Consider the following 26,676-nt stretch of genomic DNA (forward strand, 5'->3'; position numbering starts at 1 on the left):
AGTTTGCATCACTAAACTGTTATTTTCTGTTTTAATAAAAGTAAATTATTTTATGGATGAAGTATCACTGATGCATACCTCTGAACTCTCTTGATTTTTACAGAATATCCAGATTTTTGCCTCTTATTTTTCATGTGTTCCTCTTAACATTTGTGGTTTTCTGACAAATCACTAAGGATTGGAATCACTAAATAAAGACATACATTTGAGTTTCAGACTTCATATCCTTCAGAAAATGCATGCAAACATAAAACAGTTATTCTAGCAACTATCTAAGTTTATAATAGCAATATTTAAAATCTGTCTCTATTTTTGCCCTTTGTCTCCCCATTATTTTATGTTTTCTCCCAATTTCTTGTGCTAAAGGGTTGAGAGGTATGTAGTCTGATTCATTGTTTTGATACTGCAGAATGTGGTACACAGAAACACACACATACACACACACACACACACACACACACACACACACACACACACACACACACACACACACACATGTGCCCTTGTGTATCTATGTAGGTGAAATAATCAAACATTGCTGTTGTTGACCTGCGTGTTTAGCATGGAACATTTTAACAATAGCTGGTAATAGTGCATATTGAATTGCTTGAATCTGATCTGGGTCAACTGACACAGTTTATTGTGTTTGTTTTAGGCCGATAGTGGTGCAATTGTGGAGTTTGTATGTGTATATGTGTGTGTGTGTGTGTATATATATTTTATATATATATATATATATATATATATATATATATATATATATATATATATATATATATATATACACGTGTGTGTGTATGTATATTTTATATATATATATATATATATATATATGAGAGGGTATGGGATGAAGCCCCCATATCAGGGAGACTGATGGCGAAGCCTTCCCAATGATTTAATTTTATGTGCGGTCTGATTTGTTTTGTTGCTGTTATTGGTGTTTTTCTTGTGCTAGGGCCTTGTTAGTAAGTGCATGGCATGAGGTTGTGTGATTTGGTATGTATACAACGTGACTTTGTAGTAACTGTAATAATGGAAGCTGTATATCCTTCTACTTCTAGTGGTGATGTAACTGTTGGACATTTTGTGGAGTGCTATTCCACATTAAATCATAGAGGGACAATGATATGCTTGTGATTGATGGGTATGTTTAGAGTTTGGCTAAGGAGATGAATGGTAAGTATTACTGGGCCTGCCAGATGAAGATGAGTGATAAATGTTTCAGTCAAGGTGTGATGGTTGTGACCTCTGCTGGGTAAGAGCTGCAGTATTCTGTTGTGCATCATAGTGTCCCAAATCCCTTTGATGTTGTTAAGTCTGTTACTGTTGCTGAAGCTCATGAATGTTCTTGCAGAAGCTGTGGCGGATGTGTTTGATAATTTGGATGAAGATTTGGTTGGTACACTTCTAGTCAGTAGAGTTAGAGTAAGAATGTTGAGGAGTGCTGGGGGTGATGTCTCCAAGGACTGCAGATTTTGATCCTTCTAATAGGCCATTCAGAACAGATTAATTTTGACTATTGAGAATAATCTTGCAGCTCTGGCATCTGATACTTTGTGGATTCGTAATGGGATGTATCTGTTGAAGGATAAAGTGATGCAACATTTATATTTTGCCCATGGTTTGAATAGGAGATACTGCCAGCTATGCTAGGAGAAGTAGGGAAGTGGATGTGTAACATATGCCAGCACAGCTAGCTGGAATTTAGTAAAGAATTGTATGTTGTTTGAATATCAAACTGATTTGTACAGATGCTTGTGTTGAAAATGTATTTGTAAAGGTGCTTGTGTTAAAAATGTATCAACTGTGTAACCTGCTGGAAGGCAAAGAAATGTACATGCGTTATTGTAACTGTTTAAAGGTATATGTTTTAACAGAGCATAGTGGAAGAGAAGAGGTTAAGCTCAGTCCCAGCTAATTTTGGAAAATAACTGAAACTTAAAGTTTGTATTTTACTGGTCTATATGAGAAGAGCGAATGTTTAGGTGATCGAACACCTAAACATCGATCTTCTAATATCGAACCTAAGAATATCAAACCCCCTAGGGAAACATGCACATCGGCCAGTAAAAAAAAAAAAACTTTGTGCCCCCCACACCCACCAACTAAATATACCAACTCCGAGATCATTCAACAGTACAGAAATGGCAAAATCCGAAGAATGGCCAAGGGAAATCTTTCCCTGCATTAAATCGGCCATTCGCTATTTTTTGCTTTCTATATTAGAAGATCAATGTTTAGGTGTTTGATCACCTAAACATTCGATCTTCTAATATAGACTCATATTTTACAGCTCTGAATTCAGCCAGAGAGGAAATGTCTATAAGAAGCCTGGCTTAGTAGCTCTGTGGGAGGAGTAGAGGTTTGAAATTGTTTTATGACTTCCTCTATCTGTGTGCATGGTAACACATAGGTACTAACATCCTGGCAGCTTCTAGTAGTGTTGGTGATACTGTGGGAAATAGAGTCAGATGACCATGTGTGATGTCATTCTGTAAGCTATCCCAGAAATAATATTTAGATATTATATTGAGAAGTCTCTCAGTCAGATTGGTCAGTCTGTTCTTGGAACCTGACAAAGAAGGAAGACCACTCACCTACTTCATCTTGCCTTGCTCTAGGAAGTGACCAGGGAAAAGTAACTTTTTAGATTAGTCTGGAAAATATAGTGAGATTAGTTAAGTACTGTTTTTCTGTATCTGTGTGAATCTAGTCATCTGTGTTATTTTAATATTTCATGTGATTGAAACTCTGGTGTTTATTGCAAATAGATATTTAGTATTTCATGTTCTTTTATTATTTATTATTAAATATATTTAAACTTTTCATTGTGGCTGGTCTTTCTATATAATATTTTAATTTTTGAGAGTATTTGCATATATTTATTCAGTGATAACTCTGGTCACTCCTAAAAGCCTTGTTGTTTGGTCAGCATTACCATTTGTATAAATATTAATTTCACAGTATGATTGGATACCCTTTTAAGAGCCTTTTAGTAACTGACTGGTGGCAGTGAATCCACCTTATAGGCTGGGCAAAGTTGGTAGAGTGCGTAATCTGTGTCAACCTTTCCCAGGTGTGTGTGTGTGTGTGTGTGTGTGTGTGTGTGTGTGTGTGTGTGTGTGTGTGTGTGTGTGTGTAAATGACATCTCAAAGAGCATGTGCATGTCAGCTACTTGGAGAAGGGACACAAAGCACTGATTTCACAGAGAGGGTGTTGAAGACAGCTGTGCCAGTGGGGAACCTTAATGGGGACCTGGGGAAGACAGACAGAGAAATCCAGACCTCGGGCTGACTGTTCCCTGTGTGCTCTTAAGGAAAATTGTGCTTGATGCAGAGAGGTCTGCATCTGGAAATACTGAGTGTATCTATTTGAATTCCAAGTGAACGTCCCTTTCCAGTGTCAGTGGTGAGGATTCGGGTTCCTTGACTACTGGCCAGAGTGGAGATGTCACACGTGGTACTATTAATCATATGATTTTGTGTGGAGGTTTTCACTAATAAATTACTTAATGTTGTCAAGGTCTTATTCAACTTATAATGTTCTGCGTCTCTTCATTGAGCTGCTTGAATCTTTTAGACTGTGTGCTGTATCAAAATTAACAATGTGTGATTTTGAGCCAACTGCAATCAACATTATTAGGTATATTTCATTAGCTGAGGTTCATGAATGTTTCTTCCGTTATTTTCAGAACATATGGCATAAAGTACGGATGTGAACTGTCTGACTTGTTTGCAAATTATAATGCGTTTTGTTGTGCAGTTTAGATGTTAATATCTCTTGGCTTTCTCCCTAATTGTCAAATTCCTTCTGTACATGAAAGATTATTCATGTGCATCTCAATGTGTTTTTTAAAATAGTAATATATGTTTTTGGAAGTTTCACAAGTTTTCTGTAAGATGGAATTCTACCATCAATTACAGTTGATTTTCCTCCTGTTTTTTATGTATTTCTAGTCTACAGTGTTATGATTTGCTGTGTATTCAGAATATGGTAGAGCGGTGACTTACAAGGTTGAAATGTTTCTTTGAAAAAGGCAACATGATTTGTCTGCTGTTATGAATGTTCTTGCTCCTGTACAGGAGGGTTGAGAAAGTTCATGTCATTGTGTTGCTTCTGCCACACTATTCACTCTTTTTCAATCTTCTTTGCATACAAAAGGAGAACAGGGTCAACATATTTTGGACTGTAAATCTTTCTGTGAATCATTGACATCTCTGTGCATTTTGCCACTTTATTTGTGTGCCTAACATGAGGTTTTTGCCCTGGATTCATCTTAAGTTATTGCATTGTTTGAATTAAAGCATTATTAGAGTTGGAGTAGGTATTCTGTATTTCAGTTAATTGTGTTGTTGACTAAAGTTAGTTTTGAAGATTTTTGGTTTAGTAATTTGAGGTTGATTGCCTTATGATGCGAAGAAAGCTGATGCAGTTACATTAATTGCATAGTCAAATTGCTATTTCATGTTTATTCTAAAAATAACATCACACTTAACCTTCAATCAAAAACCTGTAAAATCAAAAACAAACTACTTTCCTTTCTAGTTAGTTAAAGTTAAAAAAAATCAAAAATAATTGCACATAATTTGTCTATATAGTGATACTGTCTGGGAAAGGATGTTTAGTACTGTAATATACAGGGCTAGTTTTAGGAGCAGTGGTAGCATTAGGGTTAGCACACATGAGCAAGGGTGGGAAAGGGGGTTTTGTATACACACACACACACACACACACACACACACACACACACACACACACACACACACACAAACACACACACACACACACACACACACACACACACACACACACATATATATATAAACATAACCTTGCAGCATGCAAAACAAAAAAAAAATCAGGTGTTTTGTCAGTGCACATCAGCAACACTGGTCTGCTGACTTTATATTTGGTTGATGCATCAGCTACAGAATAAACATCTATCATGGTGAAGGTATGTAAGTGCTGGAGTTTGTGCAGGTACATACACACACACACACACACACACACACACACACACACACACACACACACACACACACACACACACCAATATATACGAAAGCGCAACATACATTTTGGACTTCTGTATTTTTTGATTTTTATTATACTTTCATAAAAATGAAAACAATCAATGTTTTAAAAGTCAGGAAATGCACCACTTTCTGCTTAATAAGTGATTACTAGTGTGGTCTTCCCAACTAATTTAGTATATTGCTACCAGTGCTGAAAACAATGTACTGTTATTTTTTAGCTTCAGAAAGCATAGCAAGTCTCGCAGTTGGCTTACAGGTTAATGCATTTATCTATGTTTCTGTGTGTGTTCCAATATTCCAGTAATTAAACAAAACAGTTTACTGTCAAAATTTTGAATGACACATCGTCAAAACCTCTTACACGAAGTCCAAACTCCGAATGCTAAAAAAGTCAAACACTGATATTCCAGACCGTAAACTCTCACCCCCTTCTTGACCCATGTTAGCTATTGTTTTTAGGTGTGGAGAGGTCAAAATGTCAACGTTCATTTTTTTCAGCATTTGGCCAATTCAACATTACAGATTTTGTGTAAATATATCAACGATGTGAATAAACGTGAAGTGCAATCAACGTTTTGATAGTAAATCAAACAAAACATGTATATTTTCCAGAAGTACATGCACATTTTGCTTTTCCGTTCTTGATTTCCTATTCTGTATTTGCTATAACTTGTCTTTCTTAGCAAAAGTAAATTTAAATTCTTATGTGTGCATTTCATATTTGCCTCCACTATTTTTACTTTTAAGGAGTTTGTTTTTCATAACAAAATATAATGTAGTTATGAATGTGAAGCATTAGAAAATCAAACATCCCATTGCTTCCCTTGAAATAAATGCATTAATAAAATAAGCACAAGACAGCACATTTGAAGACAGAGTCAAGTGCATTTAATGTCTTTTAATCCAGAAAAATGAACAACATAATGTAAAACTGCAGGACTGAAAATGCAGAGATTACCTAAAAGAGGGCTCCTCTATTAGAAAACTAGACTAATATACTGTAGTACTAAATATTTTACAATGCCCCATTCCCAGAAGACTCATAATAAAGGATCACACTAATACACCATAACTATCTGCACAGATGCCGATTTGAGTAGAGATGGAATTATATTTCTAAGAAAATATTGCTTTACCAGTGAAATAATATGAACGATTCTCACATCTGATGCTCCCAGACTCAGAGGTTATATTTTCTAGGTTTAGGGATTTGGTGTTTTACAGATAAAAAGTAGTAGAAGAAAATGAGTTCTTACTGACTTTAATTGCTGATCAGACAGGTGTTTATAAGTTTTGGCTGATACAGAGCATAACATGTAACAGAATGAGATAATCCAGTCAGAAGAACTAAGGATTTGAAGAGAGCTTTACTGATACCATATATTATTGAAAAATACGCGGTAGCATTGTCGTCTCTTAGCAAGATGTTATCCCGTTCGATTCTCAGCTAGAACGTCTTCTGTGTGGAGGCATACGTGAATGGGGGCGTGCCTTCGTTGAAGGTTGTGCGTCAGGGCTGCTAACCAGGTACGTAACAATCCACTACCAATCATTAGTGGACCGGAGTTCCGCTGTGGTGACCCCTAACTGGGAAAAGACGAAAGACACAAACAAACAAACCCTGCCAACAAATGTTGCAATATACTTGCATGTCTATTACGTTACGTGTGTGCAAATTAAATTTCTGTATAATGTTTTGCCATTGACTCAGGTGGTTTACTATCAAAATACTGATGTTGAGATGTTTGTAGATGAAAATCTGAAACACAGAAGTTCGAATGTTCATCTGCTTGAACATCTCTATGTTCGAATGTTTATATTAGCGAAATTCAAAGAAATGTACAGAGATTGTGGTACAGTGCGGTTTGGGAAATTCATCCCTTACCTCACTGTAGTGCAATCTCGGAGTTGGAATATATAGTTAGCAGAGGTGTGGGGGACACAGCTCCCCATAGGGGGGTGCAGGTGGGCTTGCCCCCCTGCAAAAATGTAATGTCAGTTATAGGAGTTTTGTTTATGCTAGCTCCTATACTGACATCACATGATGAGCTCAGAAACAATGTCAAATCTGCTGAATTTGATCAGCAGATTCAACATCGTGTTCTGTTAATTTTTTTAATTTTTGCTGATTACTTTCGATACTCACGATGCTTCAGAGATCATCCACGTGCAACTAACAATGGGCAGAACTGCAATTAAAATTGTAGCTTGCTACAGATAACCCACCATGTCCCAGGACCCCCATTCCGCCTTTCTGGAAACACTGGGAAACATAAAGGTCCTACCAAACACCCTGATATTGGGTGATTTCAAATACCCAAACATTAACTGGGAGAACTACTCGAGTACTAACTTCCTTGCCCAACATTTCCTAGAATTTATAAACTCAAACGTCCTGGATCAACTGGTCAACACCCCCACCAAAGGTGACAACATATTGGACCTGGTCATCACCAACATGGGTGACCGGTGTTCCACACCAGAGGTCAGCCCCTCACTGGTTAGATCTGACCATAAACTAATCACTCTGTATATCCACATTCCACCCACACCCCCGGTCAAAGAAATCACCGTGAAATACTTTTCAAAAGCAAAGTTCACATTACTTAAGACCGAGGTGGAAAGTTTCAAATCCCCCATGCTAAAGGATAATGCTGAGCAAGCTGCAAAATCCTTTACTAATTCACTCTACGGGCACCTACAAGAATGCACAGATTGTGCTATCCCAAGCAAAACCAAGACTCACTCCTCCAAGAAAAGGAAACCAGTCTGGTGGACCCCTGCCATAATCAAGCAATACAATACAAGTACAGAAAAGAGTAAAATCCCAATAGGGGAAGACATCCCTGATCAGTATCAGCAAGAAACTATGATTTTCATAAAACCATCCAAGGCTAGCTTCGAAAGGAAAATTGCCAAGGACTCCAAAGATAACCACAAGGCATTCTTTAGCTATGTCAAGAATCTAAGTGGCAATTCCCAGATCTGTTCGGACTTAGTGCAGAATGGCACAAAAGACACTGAACTGACCAATATTGCCAACATCCTAGCAGACAGGTTCAGTGCAAACTTCACGCCCCTCTCACCCCCAAAAGGGCCCATAACCATACCAGAAGAATGTAGAGCCCCTGAAATCAGAGACACTCAGGTTAAAACAGTCCTCTCCAAAGCCAAAAACACAGCATCAATGGGTCCGGACAGTGTCCCTGGCTGTGTCCTACATGAGCTCAAAGATTAACTAACCCCTCACCTAAACACACTGTTTAAACTCAGCCTCTCCACAGGCTACATGCCCATAGCGTGGCACACAGCAATGGTTATTCAACTACACAAAGGTGGAGCCACAACATACCCCAGGAACTATCGCACTATAAGCCTGACTAGCTTGGTCTGCAAGGCTATGGAGCGCATCATCATGGATCTCATTAACAGAGACATTGAGAACCTCCAAACACTGGATCCTACCCAGTTCAGCTTTGTTAAGGGCAGATCATGCCTCCTAAACCTGGTGGACTTCTTTGAGAGAGTTACCAAGGCTATAAATGAGGGAAAGGTGGTCCACACCGCCTACCTAGACTTCACAAAGGCCTTCAACACCATTCCCCATTCTGGTATTATAGACAAGCTCACCAGCCTGAACATAAACCCCTATGTCATGAGATGGGTTGCCAACTGACTCACAGACAGAGCCCACATGGTAAGAGTTGTGGGAGCTAGGTCTGACTCTAAACCAGTTACAAGTGGCATTCCCCAGGGCTTTGTCCTAGGACCCCCTCCTGTTTGGCATATACTTCTCAAAGGTACAGGCAAGCACAAGAGGACTATGGCTGACCAAGTCCATAGATGACTGCAAACTAGGGGCTATAATTGACTCTCCGACTGACACAGACATCCTCCAAAGGGGTCTCACTGAGACAGATACCTGGTGTCAAAACCATGGCCTCAAGCTAAATGTCAACAATTGCATAGTCATCTCCTTTGGAAAAAACAAAGTACCCACAAATTACCACATAGGTGATAGCCCCCTAAATACAGAAGATGAAATAAGGGATCTAGGGACCCAGGTAGATAGTAATCTCTCCTTTGATAATCACATTGCCAAAGTGGTTAGAAAATCCTTCTATGTGTCCTACCTAATCACAAAAGGGTTTGCATCCAGATCAAAAGAGGTCATTGTGCCCCTTTACGCATCACTCATCAGACCCATCAGAAAGTACAATGCCCCGTTTGGGATGTATCTTACATGACACCTGCAACAGCTGGAAAGACCACAGAAGTACCTCACCAAGAGGATCACTGGCCTCAAACAGATGCCCTATGCAGCTCGACTGAAGAAACTCCAGCTGTACTCAGTTGCATACCGCCTACTCAGAGGTGATCTCTGCCTGACATACAAGGCCATGTCCAACCCAGAATTGATGGACATGCTCCACCTAAAGAAAAACATATCCCCTCGAGCCACATGCTCTAGGGATCTAAACCTCACCACAACAATAAATAGGATGTGCTGGAGGGATAGATTCCTGTCCCAGAGACTTCCCATGCTCTGGAACAAGATTCCAATCTACATTAGGCAGAGCTCCTCACTAACACTCTTCAAGAGAAAACTTGACGAGTGGATGGGAAACAGGAAGTTTACCCCGGGGATCACTTCAGTGGCTCTGCTGGCCAGAGGCACAGGGAAATAATCTAAAGGGGGGGGGGCAGCAAAAGCCAACACATTCCGACTAGGCATATAAATGCCTTTGGGCAGATAGCCTAGTACCTACCTATGAACCTATGAACCTATTTAGTATTCAAAAACCTGCATGCTGATTGAACAGAGCAATCAGTGTGCTTGTTGCAAATCAAGCGTTCCCAACAGGAAGAAGTCCGTCTCGAAGTCGTTTTCTCTGAGCTGCTAAGTAGTCAGAGAATTTTTGTAGAGATTTTGTAGAGAGTTTGGTGGCTGTTTTTTGTTTATAGGTGGAGACATGAACTATTCAAAACTTTCCCATGCTACTATCTATCATTAAATTGCTCCCTGGATCAGAATACTACATCTCAATGAAAAAAAAAATATCTTACAGGTCTCAATGTGACGCAGCACATAAGTCACATCCCCCGACTCTACAACACCGGAATACAAAAAGAAAACACATACTCCTCACAGAGGGTACCTCCCTAAACCACACAACACCTGAATTAAAAAAAAATCAGGCTGTCCATAGAAGTCACGAGAAGGAACGTTATGGAACACAAACTTCATTGTATTGAGTAGATGCTTACAGGTACTTACAGGCTTAGTGCATGAGCTGTACACATCCTAGATACCCAATACTACAAGGAGTAAGTAGAAGAGCACTAAAGGCCATTTATACAATGACATTATTTAAAAAAGGTACGTTTTTATTTTTCTTAAATAATGTCCTTGTATAATAGCAATAATCCACTCCTATTTGTGGGTATCACAGGATTTGCCTACATTTGATTTTATTTAATCACTTGGGCTTCTTCCATGATCCAACCACAACAACTGTGAGTAAACACTGTGATACCCACACTCAGTATTGGATTACTACTAAAATATTTTACTCTCCATGTATTGCATAAAATCCAGTCGGACCAGCATGCTTTGCTATAATATATCTCATATGACCATCGCAATTTGTATAATTGCTGTTTCTTGTCTTCCCTGTTCTCACACACACACAGACACACACACACACACACACACACACACACACACACAGACACACACACACACACACACACACACACACACACACACACACACAAACACACACACACACACACACACACACACACATGCATTCTGAGGATTAGAACTCTGTTTATGTTCCATGGAGTGTTCCCATTTTGGGTTATTTTTTGTTTTTGTTTTTGTTTTTGCAAGCTGTTTGAAGGCCATTCCATAATTTCACTTCAGATTCAGCATGTAAGGAACATTTTATGAGTAATTCAGGATTTTATACGCATCAGGTATTGTTCCTGAATATATGCATACAATTAGTGCACTATCTTGTGGAGAGACAAGATAATATACACCATGATGAGAGCTCGGTTATCAGAAACAAGTCTGTTCTGGATCAGTCCACAAATTCAGATACCAAACTTCAATAAATAAATATATAACTAAGTACAACTAACACAGAACTGCAGTAGTTTGTTTGTGTCTTTCGGCTTTTCCCAGTTAGGGGTCGCCACAGCGGAACTCCGGTCCGCTAATGATTGGTAGTGGATTTTTACGTACTGGGTTACCAGCCCTGACGCACAACCTTCAACGAAGGCATGCCCCATTCACGTATGCCTCCACACAGAAGACGCTCTAGCTGAGAATCGAACGGGACAACATCTTGCTATGAGGCGACAACGCTACCGCAGCACCACCACCGCAGTACTGCAGTTTATTTCACATTTATAAGGTTTTGCCATAGCAAAAAACGTGCAGTAATTCTTCTGTCAACAGTGAAAAGAGAAATTGGGGGAAAAGTAGTATTTTGAAGTATTCCATGAAAGTGTATTCCTCATTTGGAAAGTGAATTGTCTGTTTGTACTATGAATTCACCTGCAAGCCTGAGGTCTAGTATATACTTTTTTAGTGTTTTCAGTTCTGATTTTGTCTACTTGGAAAATTGAAATAAAATGATGAATAATAGTTACATGATGAGATTCAGTTTAGAGAACAGCTTTTAGATGCTTTCTTTGTTTTGGTGGTCTTGGAAGAAGTGGTTGGACTGGGTGATTTTACCCACCCTATTTCACAGGGGCATGCCAGAAAGTAATATTTGGAGAGCCACACCCATATCTTTATATTGGCCAGATAATAAGACCACAGCTTAGTCCTCACAGGGAAACAAAATTGCAAGACAGCCTTAGGGCTGCTAAACAACTTACCATACAGCCAGCTTCTGTTTTCTTTTTTTCTAGTAGGATATCACTGAAGGGAAGAGAGATTGCCACACTAGAAAGGCTGTCAGCCATTTAGCTACGTCTCTTCAGGTCTGTCTCCTGTGATCAAGATAACACTAATTTAACTGATGAGCTAAAATGATGGAAATAATAATGATAGTTCTCTAATTAGCATGACATGATAAATAAATGGATTGTTGCTGTCACTCTTCTCAGGTATTCAAATAAGATGATGAGGCTTGCATGTTCATTTAAGATATTTATTACACACAAACACAGCAGGATGGATGACTGGAACATGAAACGTATATGAACTGACTAAATGACTGACTGCTACACACATACATGCTTTCTATCCAGCTGCTTACACAAAATGGGCTCTGCTTGCACGTGCTCAGTACTTATATGCACATGCCCACGAACTACAGTGGCTTTAAAGGTACAACACACACACTATGATCTACATCCTCCCTCTTTGATTATTTTGTTATGCAAATGAAAAATGACAACCAGCTATGCATTCAAATTATATAAACATATAAACAATAACAATCATGTCCAGGTTGCCATGTATCTAGGATTAGGTTTTGAAATTCAACCTGACCTAGTTATATAATAATCAGTAATGGGTTTAGCAACAGGGACAGTCTCTGGGGAATGCTCTTCATTAGGAATTTCAGGGATACTTTCAGAAACAAGAACATAAGATTAATTGTTGTCTGGAACAGGAACATTGGATAGCATATTCTGAGAATTAGAGTCTCCATTACAGACAAGATACTGTAACACTGGATCAAACACCAGTAATAAATGTTTCCAATTCCTCCTAAATTCCATTCCTTGTCACTCAATAATGTATGATCTCTGTTCCTCACATAGATGTTTCACAAGTCCTACTCAATCAAAAGTGCTCTGCATCCTCACTATCTCTCCTTCTTTTAATGGATTGAGTGGTTTGCTATTTTTGTCATAATGGAAACTCCAGCAAACCTAGAACCTCCACTGAGTGAACTCCCAAACCTCTTGTATCAGAGGCACATGGAATATATGCAAATGATCCTTAAAAACATCAGGTGTTTAAGCTAATTGGCGATTCTGAATGTCCATGACTTGTTTCGTTGTTTTAATGGACAATTTCAGGCCAATAAAGCCAAACCCCACTAGCTGTGGATATGCATATTTCGGCCTTGTTATGACCTCGTCAGCACAGCACAAGCAGTGTGTTTGACTAAGCATAAGAATCAGAATTCAGAAAGAGATACTCTAAGTGCCTCCATTTTGATTTTTTCCTAATTTACTGCTTTCTGTGCTTGCTTTTAGTTGTTTTAAATTTAATTGCATTTATTTAAACTGTATTTGCTTTAATATTGCTACACACTCAAGTGTGGTAGCTTGCACTGCATTTGAATTGTTTTTACTGCTGTTTTACCTGCTTTTCTGTAAAAAAAAAAAACAAAGTTCTAAGCTTGTTTCCTACTTTTCCTGTAACTAGTCTAGACCAGATACAGATTTGCTGTATCCAGAACTGTTTGTAAGCTTCTGAGCCCCCTCCCCAAAGCTTTCTGTGTTAGAGGGAAGCCTTCTAGCTTATCAGTGGGAGTGGTAAGCACTAGGTCACCTATCTACCACAAGAGGAGTGGTTTCTGGCCCAGAAATTGTAGTTTATTGGCTATTTGGGCAGTTTTTCCATCACTTTCAACTTTCTGGTTTAAAAGCCCGTGTTTGCACTTGTTTCCTGCTTTTCCTGTAACTAGTCTAGTCCAGATGCAGATGTGCTGTATCCAGGACTGTTTGTAAGCTTCTGAGACCCCCAAGCCTTTCTGTGTTGAAGGTAAGTCTTCTAGCTTATCAGTGGGAGTGGTAAGCACTAGGTAGCCTATCTACCACAGGAGGAGTGGTTTCTGGCCCAGAAATTGTAGTTTATTGGCCGTTTGGGCAGTTTTTGCATCCCTTTCAACTGTCTGGTTTAAAAGCTCACATTTGTGCGGGTTTGCACTTGTTTAAGTTCTGTGGATCCAGTTTTGGCATCCTGCAGACTGCAAGAGCATCAAGAAGGAGAAAGAGATACTGTAAGTGCCTCCATTTTGATATTTTCCTAATTTACTGCTTTATGTGCTTGCTTTTAGTTGTTTTTAATTTAATTGCATTTATTTGAACTGTATTTGCTTTAATATTGCTACACACTCAAGTGTGGCAGCTTGCACTTTATTTGAATTGTTTTTACTGCTGTTTTAGCTGCTTTTCTGTAAAAACAAAGTTCTAAGCTTGTTTCCCACTTTTCCTGTAACTAGTCTAGTCCAGATACAGATTTGCTGTATCCAGGACTGTTTGTAAGCTTCTGAGCCCCCTCCCCCAAGCCTTTCGGTGTTGGAGGGGAAGCCTTCTAGCTTATCAGTGGGAGTGGTACATACTAGGTCACCTATCTACCACAAGAGGATTGGTTTCTGGCCCAGAAATTGTAGTTTATTGGCCATTTGGGCAGTTTTTCCATCCCTTTCAACTTTCTGGTTTAAAAACCCGTGTTTCCACTTGTTTTCCACCTTTCCTGTAACTAGTCTAGTCCAGATACAGATTTGCTGTATCCAGGGCTGTTTGTAAGCTTCTGAGCCCCCAAAGCCTTTCTGTGTTGGAGGTAAGCCTTCTAGCGTATCAGTGGGAGTGGTAAGCACTAGGTAGCCTATATATGACAAGAGGAGTGGTTTCTGACCCAGAAATTGTAGTTTATTGGCCATTTGGGCAATTTTTCCATCCCTTTCAACTTTCTGGTTTAAAAGGCCGCATTTGTGTGGGTTTACGCTTGTTTAAGCTCCACCTAGTGGCACCGTGCTGAGGTAAACTATTACTGGTGCCTGAAAGTGTGCTCTTCGGTTCTTCCCTTGAATCTTGCTAGTTCTTTCTCTCTTGCACTTCAAATAGCTTAATCACTTTGCACTTCAACAAGATTTTGTAGCAATTATTGTAGCACACCTAAGTGCCATCAGCACTAGTTGTTCTTCACGGAAATAGCTCCAGTACTTAATAGTTATGACCACCCCTCCTGGCATGATTAAAGGGTATTTCCCTGTGCTTTCTCCTATTAACCTGGAGCTCTTGGGCATTCTGAGGCAATGTAGCAACTACCTCATGTACACAGACAACCCTCTCCTCTTACCTCCCAACACTCAGACTTGTGAGAGAATGCACTTATATCACCAAATTGGAAGCTACGCACTCTCCAGCCAAAACCACACTAGCTGGTCAAGAGGAGAAGATCAACACCTGCACCACACCACATGGAACACATAGCCCTCCAGAACACCTACCATCACATCTCTCACATAAAAACGCAAATCCCACACCCACCTTTGCAGAGGCTTTCAAGAGAAATTTACCCAAACAGCAGACACCTCCAAGACAGAAATGCACTTGACCACCACAACACAGCACAGACCACAGAACACATAGCTCACCTCCACACTGTGCCCCTCAACCTAATCCTGTAAGGCTAAACACCTTGCCCAATACACTAATCATAGGTGACTCAATAGCGAGGCACACAGATGTCCCACTCATTAGGGTGAATAAGGAGAAGGTAACAGTCAGCTGTCTATCAGGTGCCAGAATGCGACACATAACACATGCACACAGGTCACTCCATAACAAGTACAAGTATGACTCTGTCATTGTCCATGTGGGTGTGAATGACCTGGGATGCACCTCCCTGGACAACATGAAAAGAGACATGGTGGAGCTTTCGGATTATGTGGCCCAGGCAGGTATGACCCTAGCCATGAGCATTATCTTACCGTCACCCAGAATTATACTGTAGTACAAGCAAAAAATGACTGACTTCAACAATTGGCTAAGTTTCTGGTGTCATGCTAAGGGGATCCAGTATCTGTCTACTTGAGAAGACATGACTGACAGACCTCGATGCTTTGCCAGAGATGGCCTGCATCTGTCACCCCTAGGCTTCCGGGTACTGGCTAAGGCTCTTGCCACCCTTATAGTGCCTTTTTTAGGTGGTGTTCCAAAGACCAAATTACCACCATAACAGCTATAAATAAATGCAATCTGAGGCTCATGCTGCTCAACGCTAGAAGTCTAAATCTCAAGATGCACTCACTTGAAGCACTCCTCAAAATGGAGAACATCAACTTTTGTGATGTAATAGAGACCTGGTTTAAAGCGGCAGAAAGCATCCCTGTGCTACCAGGCTATAACTCATTCCACACCTTTTGGCCCTGAAACATGGACCGTAGCTCCAAAGGCGGTGGTGTCTCCATATTCATAAAGGATATCCACACCTCCAGGCTAGTACCCCAGCACCCCAGCATAACGCATCTGAGATACTTCAGGTACAACTAACATTGGGTAAGATGGTGATCCAGGTAATAGACTGCTATAGGTCCACAACCATATCCCTAGACTCTCACTCCATGTTTCTAAGCACCCTGGAATCTATCAAGGTCCAACCCAACACTCTCATATTAGGAGACTTCAACTACCCCTCCATCAACTGGGAAAACTACTCAAGCACCAATACACCAGCCCAACGCTTCCTGGAATTCATCAATTCCAATGCCCTGGACCAGCTCATTCTGACCCACACTAGAGGAAGCAACATCCTTGACCTGGTTACCCCCCTGCAAATATAACCACCTTGAAAAACTTCTCCAAAGCTGACTTTGGGCTCCTAAAAACAGAGGTGGCTAACTTCACAGCACCCATGCCAATGGAAAATAGCTGCATGATTGCAGAATCATACACCAATGCACTGTACGCATGCATCAATGCACTGTACGAACATGTACATAAATGCATGGAACTAGCCATACCCAACAGAACCAAGATGCTCTCCTCCAAAAAAGGAAGCCAATTTGGTGGTCCCCTGCCATTAATAAACTCTACAACAGAAGAAAGAAACTGTTGCAGAAAAAGGTGAACTCCCAAGACTGGAAAAACTCCCTTATTAGCCTCAACAAAAAGTTGAGATCCCTCATAAAATCCTCTAAAGCCAGCTATGAAGGCAGAATTGCAGCAGACACTAAAAACAATCACAAAGCCTTCTATAGTTATATCAAGAACCTCCACGGCAATACCCAGATTTGCTCTGAGTCACTGCACAATGGTACCTCCTATACTGAGTCAACAGATATTGCTAACATACTGGCCGACAGATTCATTACCAACTTTACCCCTCTCTCCCCCCTAAAGGACCAATCACAATACCGGAAGAATGCCAGACACCCAGCATTACTGCAGCACAGGTTAAAGCTGCATTGTCCAAGGCCAAGAATACAGATTTCATGGGACCCGATAATATCCCTGGCTGTGTTCTATATGAACTACAAACTGAACTGGCACCACATCTGTGTGCCCTGTTCAGTCACAGCCTCACCTCAGACTTTGTCCCTACTGAATTGCGCACTGCTACAATCATCCCTCTCCATAAAGGGGGAGCAACTACAGACCCTGGGAATTATCACTCCATTAGCCTGATGAGTCTGGTATGTAAAGCTATGAAGCATAATCATGCACCTGATTAACAAAAATATAGGAAATCTCCAAACTCTAGACCCCATGCAATTTGGCTTTGTGAGAGGGAGATCATGCCTGCTCAACCTGCTTGACTTCTTTGAGTTAGTCACCAGGGCTGTGGATGAAGGTAAGGCAGTGCATACAGCCTACCTCGATCTGGCCAAGGCCTTTGATACCATTCCTCATTTGGGAATTATTAATAAACTCATTAAATTAGGCATCAGCCCCTATCTCATTAGGTGGGTTGCAAATTGGCTCACAGATAGAACACACAGTGTGAAAGTAGTAGACTCCAAGTCAGACTGCCAACCAGTCATGAGTGGAGTCCCACAGGGATTGGTCCTGGGTCCTCTCCTGTTCAGCATCTACTTCTCAGAAGTCCAGACCAACACAAAGGGAGTCTGGCTGACCAAGTTCACAGATGACTGCAAGCTGGGAGCCATTATTAACTCCCCAAGTGATGCAGGCATCCTACTTAAAAAAGGCCTCACTGAGACCAATGACTGGTGTCAAAACCATGGCCTTAAACCTAATGCCAAAAAATGTGTCGTCATCCCCTTTGGTAAAACCTCAGTTCCCACTAATTACCACATCGATGGGAGCCCACTGAACACTGAAGGCGTTATAAGAGATCTGGGGATGCAGGTTGACAGTAACTTTTCCTTCAACCACCACATTGCCACTGTAGTCAGAAAGTCCTTCTATGTGGCACATCTCATTACCAAGGGTTTTCCATCCAGGAAGAAAGAGGTCATCATCTCTCTCTACTCTTCCCTCATTAGACTAGTCATTGAGTATAATGCCCCATTTGGCATGTACCTCACTAGACACCTGCAACAACTGGAGAGGCCACAGAAGTACCTCATGAAGAGGATCTTAGGCATTAAACACACATCCTACATGGACAGACTCAAAAGACTCCAGCTATTCTCTGTCTCATATCACCTACTTAGAGGCAATCTTTGCCTGACTTACAAAGCCATGTCTGACCTAGCTCAGTTAGAAATGCTGCATCTAAAGAAATCCCAATCCCTCTGCACCACACGCTCCAGAGACCTCAATCTCATTACCTCAATCAACAGTACATGCTGGAGTAACAGGTTCCTCACCCAGAGACTGCCCAGGCTCTGTAATAGACTTCTCATACATGTCAAGCAGAGCACCTCACTGTCCCTCTTCAACAGAAATCTTGATGAGTGGATGGGTACTAGAAAGTTCACCCCGGGGATCATTCCAGTGGCTCTACTTGATAGAGGTACTGGGAACTTACATCGGGTGCCACGATGCAAGGGCACTTCTATGGGCTAGGTTTGTAAAGGCTCCAGGGCCATTAGCCTAGTACACACCTATGAACCTATGAACCTATAAATATAACCATGGAAGTTCAAACACACAAACACTAATTCCAAAACTTCTTTTTCAATTAGCACACACTGCATCTCAGTTTGAGTTAGAGTTTAGATGCATAGGCTACTTGTCTGCCCTCTTGAAGAATTACTGCACCAAGACCATATTTTGAAGCATCACAGGAAAGAGTTGCAGGTGTGTAAACATCATAATATCTCAAAGTGGGTGGATTGGCAATTTTCTGTTTCAGGACATCAAATGTTCTTTGGTGTTGTTCCAACAAGGACCAAGTTATATTTTTGCATGTCAGCTCTCATAGCGGTGCTGAAAGTTCACTTAAATCAGGAATGAACTTGCCTAAATAGTTGACTGTGCCAAGAAAGCATTGTAAAGATGTAGCATTGTCTGGAGCTGGCATCTCAAGAATTGCAGCTTGCTTGGATGGATCTGGTCGTAAGCCTGAACTGGTAAATAAATGACCCACATAAGTAACTTCTTTCAGCCTGAATTTACATTTCTAAGGATTCAGTTTAAGATTCACTTCATGAGCATGATCTAGAACTTTCCTGAGGTTTCTATCATGTTTGAATTCACCATTGCCTCCTATAAGAATATCATCTACTATAGCAGCGCATGGATAACCACAAAAAAATTGTTCCATTGCACATTGGAAGACTTCACTGGCAGAATTTATTCCAAATGGCAGTCTCAAAAATCTGTACCTTCCAAATGGTGTACTAAAAGTGATTAGCAAGGAAGATTTTCGATCAAGCAAAATTTGGTATAATGAAATTTAAATGAAGTTTTTGCATCTAAGACAGAAAAAACGGTGGCATTTGGCATGAGAGCAGCAACTTCATCAACTGTACGCATCGGATGATGAGGTCATTTAAGTACTTTGTTCAAATCTCTTGGATCAATACATATTCAAATGTCATCTGAGCTTTTTTGCGAGCTACTACCATGGAGGATACCCATTCAGTTGGCTCTTCCACTGGACAGATTACTCCTAAATGCACCATTCTGTCTAGTTCTCTTTTACTTTGCTCTGCATTGCTACTGGAACTTTCCATGCTGGTCTGACAGCTGGGCTTACCTCGTGGTCTAACTTCATGGTGTACACAACTAGGAGTTTGCCAAGCTTGTCTTTGAAAATATCAGCATATTCAGAAAAAAAAATTCTGTGTGAAAACCTTCGTTGTCACTCTTGCTTACATGGTGGACTTGTTTACTATATGAAATCAGTCCCATTTTCAAACTGTTTTTGAGGCCTAACAATGACTGTACATGTCTTTTGACTAAAACTGCAAGTCATGTCTGTTCCCAGCAGAATAGCATGAAAGCACTACTGAACCTTCATTTTGAATCTCTTCACCACCATAAGCAACAAGCTTCACACACCTTGACAAATTAAGTTTTTCACCAGCTTTTACTTTAGCAAACATTTCTGCTGACATAACATTGCACTTTGAACCAGTATCAACTTTGAGCTCTGCAGGTCTCCCATTAATCAATACTGTACAAAATACTTCACTCTTTGCCATCAAATCTACTGCATTAACCTTTTCCTCAAGCACAGAGACACCATCAACATAAAAAGTAGGGTTGCAGCTTTCCATTTGATCAACTTGCTTCTTTGAATGCTCTCTTTTAATAAAAGAATGTGTATCTTTAGATATACAAAGCTTTCTGAAATGATTCCACTTTTTACATCTGTGGCATTGCTGACCAAAAGCTAAGCACTTCTCTTGTTTAGGTTCATGACTGCCTCCACACTTATGACAGTTGACTATGAGGTTTACCATGGGTTTTGCTAAATCACCCCTCAGTTTTGCTGTGTGTGCCCTGAGTTTTACTATAGCTGCCCTGCATTTTATTGTGGGAGCCACAGGGTTTGTTAGAGGGGCCTCTGATAAGGGACTGCCCCATGGTTTATATTTCTTTTTTCATTTTAATCTCATGATGCATACTATTAACATTCGTACTGGAAGATGGCTGCAAGCATGTTTTTCTCATTCATAAGCATATTTGTGTGCTTTTCTGTAAGGTCATATATTTGACAAATCTCTGTGGCTTTGCTTAAAGTTAAACCACTGTCTGGAAGTAAAATCTTTCTCACTGCATCATTATTAACACCACACACAAGCCTGTCTTTTATCAACTCATCTATTACATCACCAAATCTGCAAATTTTTGGCTTGTTTCTCAAGTCAGTTATATATGTTGCAAAAGTTTCACCAGGCTTTTGATCTCTTGTGTAAAATAGGTGCCTTTCTAATGTAATATTCATTTGAGGGTTGCACATTTCTCTAAATTTATGTTTTAAGAACTCAGGATCTTCTCGCGTTTCAGCCTGCACCACAATATGTTGGACTTCCCCCTCCTCTGCATACACATCAGGTGCATATACAAATGAACATCCTCTCTCAATGGCTTCTGAACCAGCTAAATTGAGCAAAATAAATGCATTTGTACATGCTTCTTTATCAGAAAAAGCAGCCTGTATGAAAATATCATATTCTTGCTCAAACACTCTCCAATTTTCAGCAATATTGTTATCAAACATAAGCAAAGCAGGTCTGCGAAATCCCTCTGTCATAACAGCACATTGCATTTAAACATCAGTAGAGACCTGGCCCTTGTAATTTTTCTTAACTGCACAACAATCTCTTTGAAATTACTGCACTCTTTGAAAAGACTGTACTGTAATACTGCACATACTGCCAGCACTTTGCACACTTCAGACACTTCAAATAGCTTTAGTTAATATGAAAAAGTAGTACATTGTAAAAAACAGAGTTTTTTTTTTATTTTTCAAACATTTTATATGATTCAGATACTGTTTTAAACATTTTCATAATTATTTTGAGTGCTTTTATCAATATATCGCAATTTTGAACATTTCATTTATTCAGTAATTCATTTTGAATCTTTTGAATGCTTCACCGTATATTCAAACGAAAAATTATTTAAATGAGTTTAAGTACCTGGAAATATTTTCTGACCTGTTTGCGAGTCATTTGAGTCACTCCTGTATATTCCTTCATTTCTGACTGTGCACTTCATGGTTTTAAGAACTTTTGACTTTGGATCCCATTCTGAAACCATGTTTCATCTTGTCATGATAGGTCATCTTGTGTATTCAAATAAGATGATGAGGCTTGGATGTTTGTTTAAGATGTTTATTATGCACAAACACATCAGGATAGATGACTGGAACATAAAACTTTAATTAACTAACTGACTGACTATCTGCTACACTTATACATGCTTTCACTCTGGCTGCTTACACAAAATGGCACTCTGCTTGCATGTGCTCAGTACTTATATGCATGTGCCCACAAATTACAGTGGCTTTAAAGGTACAACACACAATATGATCTACAGCTGTGCCTATTTCTTTCAAGAGTGATTGGTCTTTTTCTTTCAATACAGGACAATAAGGTTGAACTTCATCTTATGACAATAACAATAACAATAACAACAACAATATCAATAACAATAACAATAACAACAATAACAATTACAATATCAATAATAACAATAACAACAATAACAATATCAATAACAATAACAACAATAACAAAAACAATAGTAATAACACTAACAACAGGTTGAAAAACATTGCAAGATGGTGGTTTTAATTTAGTGGAAAATGGCCTTTAAGGCCAATACAGGGAGAGAAGGGATATTGGAGTGAGTTAGCAGGAGAAGCAGGTCAGGAAGATAGTTAACCAAGAAGGTCTCAATCCTCTGGACAAGGAAACTGAGATGAATAAAACAGGATCATAAAGAGAGCATAAAGGAGAATGACGTGACCATTTTTACCTCATCTTAGACAGGTACCATGTTTCCCAGCCATTCATGAAATTAAAGGCCATGGCAGACAGAAGTTAGAATCAGAGGGGAGTCAGACACTGTGTGATGACCTGCTTGCCCACAACTGTGATACACTAGGAGACGGGAAGGAAGTTCTTGTTTTCCTATTTTGTTTTGTTTTGATTTCCTTCAGTGAGGCTGTCAGTGCTTGCCAGATTTAAATGCTACAATTATGTTGGCAGAGGAACAGGCTTGGAAGGAATAGAGTAGGTAAAATGGGAGTAGAGAGTTTAGAATTTGAATGCCATTATGTCAGACACAGAATGGGTTCCTCGGTTAGTTTCTATAGGGTAAACTTGCCGTGGCAGTGGTCCAGAATTACAAAGCAAAACACCATCTGCCCATCCCCTCTGTAGCCCCTTTATTAGGGTATCACTAACAGTGAGGGGGATTGCCATGGTGCAGAGATTGCTATCCATTTAACTTTTTCAATTAAAGTCTGTTACTTGTGTACATCATATTACCAATTCATTGATGATATGGAGTTATGAAAATAATAAACAAGTCTTCCAGTTGTCTAAGTGCTTGCCTGCAGTCATTTCTTCAAAGAATTTGTGATTATAACTCTATTTTAATATACAGCAAGAAAGTCTTGTCTCTTGCTTTAATAAGTAAGAGCTTTCTCAGAGCATGAACTGTGTTCTCATAAGGCAGTCACATGCTTCTGTACTGTTTTTGAAAAACAAGTCTTCCCTTGAGATTAATTTGAAATGCTTGCTTCATTCCTTATACAAGTCTGCTAGCCAGAAGACCAATACAGTCTCAGTGACATACATGCTTGATTTGATGTGCACAGTTTCTGTACATAAACAACAGAAACCCCCTGGAGACAAAATGATGCGGTTCTGTTCAACAAAGTGAGAATTTACCAGAGAGTATCCAAATTCTATAGCATGGCATCTTACTGTATGGAGATAATTACATCTTTTAAGTCACACATAATAATTGAAATGGTGTGGTAAACTCTTTGATGTTACCAGCAGAAAAAAATTACATATATATATATATATATATATATATATATATATATATATATACATATATATGTACAAACATATTAAACTCCTCCAGTCTGTCTGTTTCTAGTACACTGTTTTATGTCATTATCTGAAAATTTTCTTAAGCACTTTTTTTTCCCTCTTTTAACCCTTGCATCACTCCCATGCGTCTGAATCCTCCCAGAACACTCTGTCAAAAATGTCAGGCTGTCCAAGGGATGCAAGTGTGCCAAGGCATATTCAAACACTGGCATTAAAGCCAAGACATACAATCTTTATTTCAGCAGACGGGTTTAAACCAGGCCAGCAAAAAATGGTATTCAGTCTTTATTTATAGATGCTTCTACTTTCATGTTGTTGACCAGCATGTTAATGTTACAGTAGCTTCTTTAACACTAGTCTGATGGATAAAGCATTATCTACATAAAGTTTGCCGTCAGCAGGCAACAATTGTCATTCTGGTAACATAAGACGTTAGGCTAAAAGTATTATAAGTTTTCCATTAGTTTGCCACATAGTATCAAACCCAATACCTTTGACAGTTACAGATACTGTAAATATGCCTATATTGTGATGTTTTGTTTCATTTTCTATTCATTTAGAACACAAAATGCTTTTGTTTGCAGCTGTCTCAATAGTAAACTGCTAGTGGTGGTCTGGAATGTACAGAACATCACAATATAGCACTTGTTATCCATTTGAGAAAAGTCAGCAATCACTACAAAACCTGTCATGTTTCCCTGTGGAACAGTGATACTGGACTTCACTTATGTTACCTAGAGAGGTACATTCTTCCCCCTCCTTCAAAAAATACTTTTGTTCTTTTAGTTATAGCAGCTGCATTTTTGGTATGCAGTCATCAATTTACTGTATGCTTGATGATCTGTATAGCACAGCATAATCCTCATTCCTGGTCTCATTCTCTATTGTACGTACCCCACCTCCTACTTACGCTGTGGCTATCAGCAGCACAGGCTCTCACTAAGTCCAGACAATGTGTGGGGGAGCTGCTTATCCAGCAGCCACAGATGACGTACAACATGGCCACTGTATGTTCATCTACTTCCCAAGTTGACAGTCATGTTTCCTTGGCACTGTTTCTGCCAAGCAAGGTCTCTGCCAGGTTTAACAAATGTTGCTATATCTATCCTACTGGGAAATGGATGAAAGCTTGATTTTTTTTTATTTATTTATCATGTGTTGCTCACGTGGATGGACTGATCGAGATAGATCGCACAACAAGAAAACATCTCTCTCTCTTTTGTCTGTGTGTGTGTGTGTGTGTGTGTGTGTGTGTGTGTGTGTGTGTGTGTGTGTGTGTGTGTGTGTGTGTATATATATATATATATATATATATATATATATATATATATATATCTAGACAGATAGATATAGATATATAAAGAGCAGTTCCTTGTAGTGAGGTGCAATAATTTTCCAGCCATAGAAGGGTAAGATGTCTTCTACTCTTAACAAAAAATATTAAACCACAGAGAAAACTGGTACCCCTTGGACATTGAAGTTGCTGCTTGAGCCACCTTAAAACAAGGAGCTGAGACTTCAAAGTAATCAAGCACTTATAATTTGTTTAGAAATTGACACTTCTTTACTGAAAATAAAAAAAAAAATATTATAAAATATTAATAATAAAAACATATTAACTTATTAAAATATTTAATATTGTTTATTTTTTAACACCAGTGTGCCACCCAACAACAGCCCCTAAGGCAAGACAATGTACCCAGCACTTTAGTCATAGGTGACTCTATAGTCAGGCACACTGATGTCCCACTCACCAGGCTGAACAAGGACAAAATTACAGTCAGCTGCCTGTCGGGTGCCAGGATCTGCCACATAACGCATGCACTCAAGTCACTCCACAAGTACAAATATGACTCTGTCATTGTCCACGTTGGAGTTAATGACTTGAGACGTTCCTCCGTGGACTAGATGAAAAGAGACATGGAAGAGCTCTCGGATAATGTGGCCCAGGCAGGTATGACCCTAGCCCTGAGTAGCATCCTGCCTTTGCCCAGAATGATACCACAGTATAAGGACAAAATGACTGACTTCAACAATTGGCTAAGCTTCTGGTGTCATTCAAAGGGGAGTAAGTATCTGTCTGCCTGGGATGACATGATCAACAGACCATGATGCTTTGCCAGAGATGGTCTGCACCTGTCACCCCTGGGATTTGGGTTACTGGCTAAGGCTCTTGCCACCCCTATAGTGCCTTTTTTAGGCAAAGTTCAAAGGACAAAACCACCACCGTAACAGGTACAAGCATGCAAAATCCGAAGGTGATGCTACTCAATGCTAGAAGTCTAAACCTCAAAATGCACTCTCTCGAGGCACTCCTAAAAATGGAGAATATCGATATCTGTGCAGTAACTGAGACCTGGTTCAAGGCTCCAGAGTGCACCCCTGCAATACCAGGCTACAACTCTTACCATACTTTTTGGCCATCAAACCAAGACCGAAACACTAAAGATGGAGGAGTGTCCATATTCACCAAGGATATTCACAAAACCAGGCTAGTTGCCCAACACAATGCGTCTGAAATTCTCCAGGTGCAACTAACACTAGGTAAGACTGTAATCCAAATTGTAGCTTGCTACAGATCCACCACCATGCCCCAAGATTCTCACTACACCTTTCTAAACATACTGGAAAATATTAAGATACAACCAAACACCCTAATACTGGGTGATTTCAACTACCCTGCCATTAACTGGGAAAACTAGTCATGTACCAACACCTTTGCCCAATGGTTCTTGGAATTCATAAATTCCAATGCCCTGGATCAACTAATCCTTAGTCCCACTAGGAGCTCCAATATCCTAGACATGGTCATTACCAGCATGGGAAATTGATGCTTCACACCTATGGTCACCCCCTCGTTGGTCAGGTCTGACCATAAGCTAATCACCTTTGACATACACATCCCACCCCCACCCCCCAGTAAGGAAACCTAAGTAAAAAA

Source organism: Protopterus annectens, chromosome 4.part1, assembly GCF_019279795.1.
Source record: "Protopterus annectens isolate FY-2018-M chromosome 4.part1, PAN1.0, whole genome shotgun sequence".
NCBI lineage: Eukaryota > Metazoa > Chordata > Ceratodontiformes > Protopteridae > Protopterus > Protopterus annectens.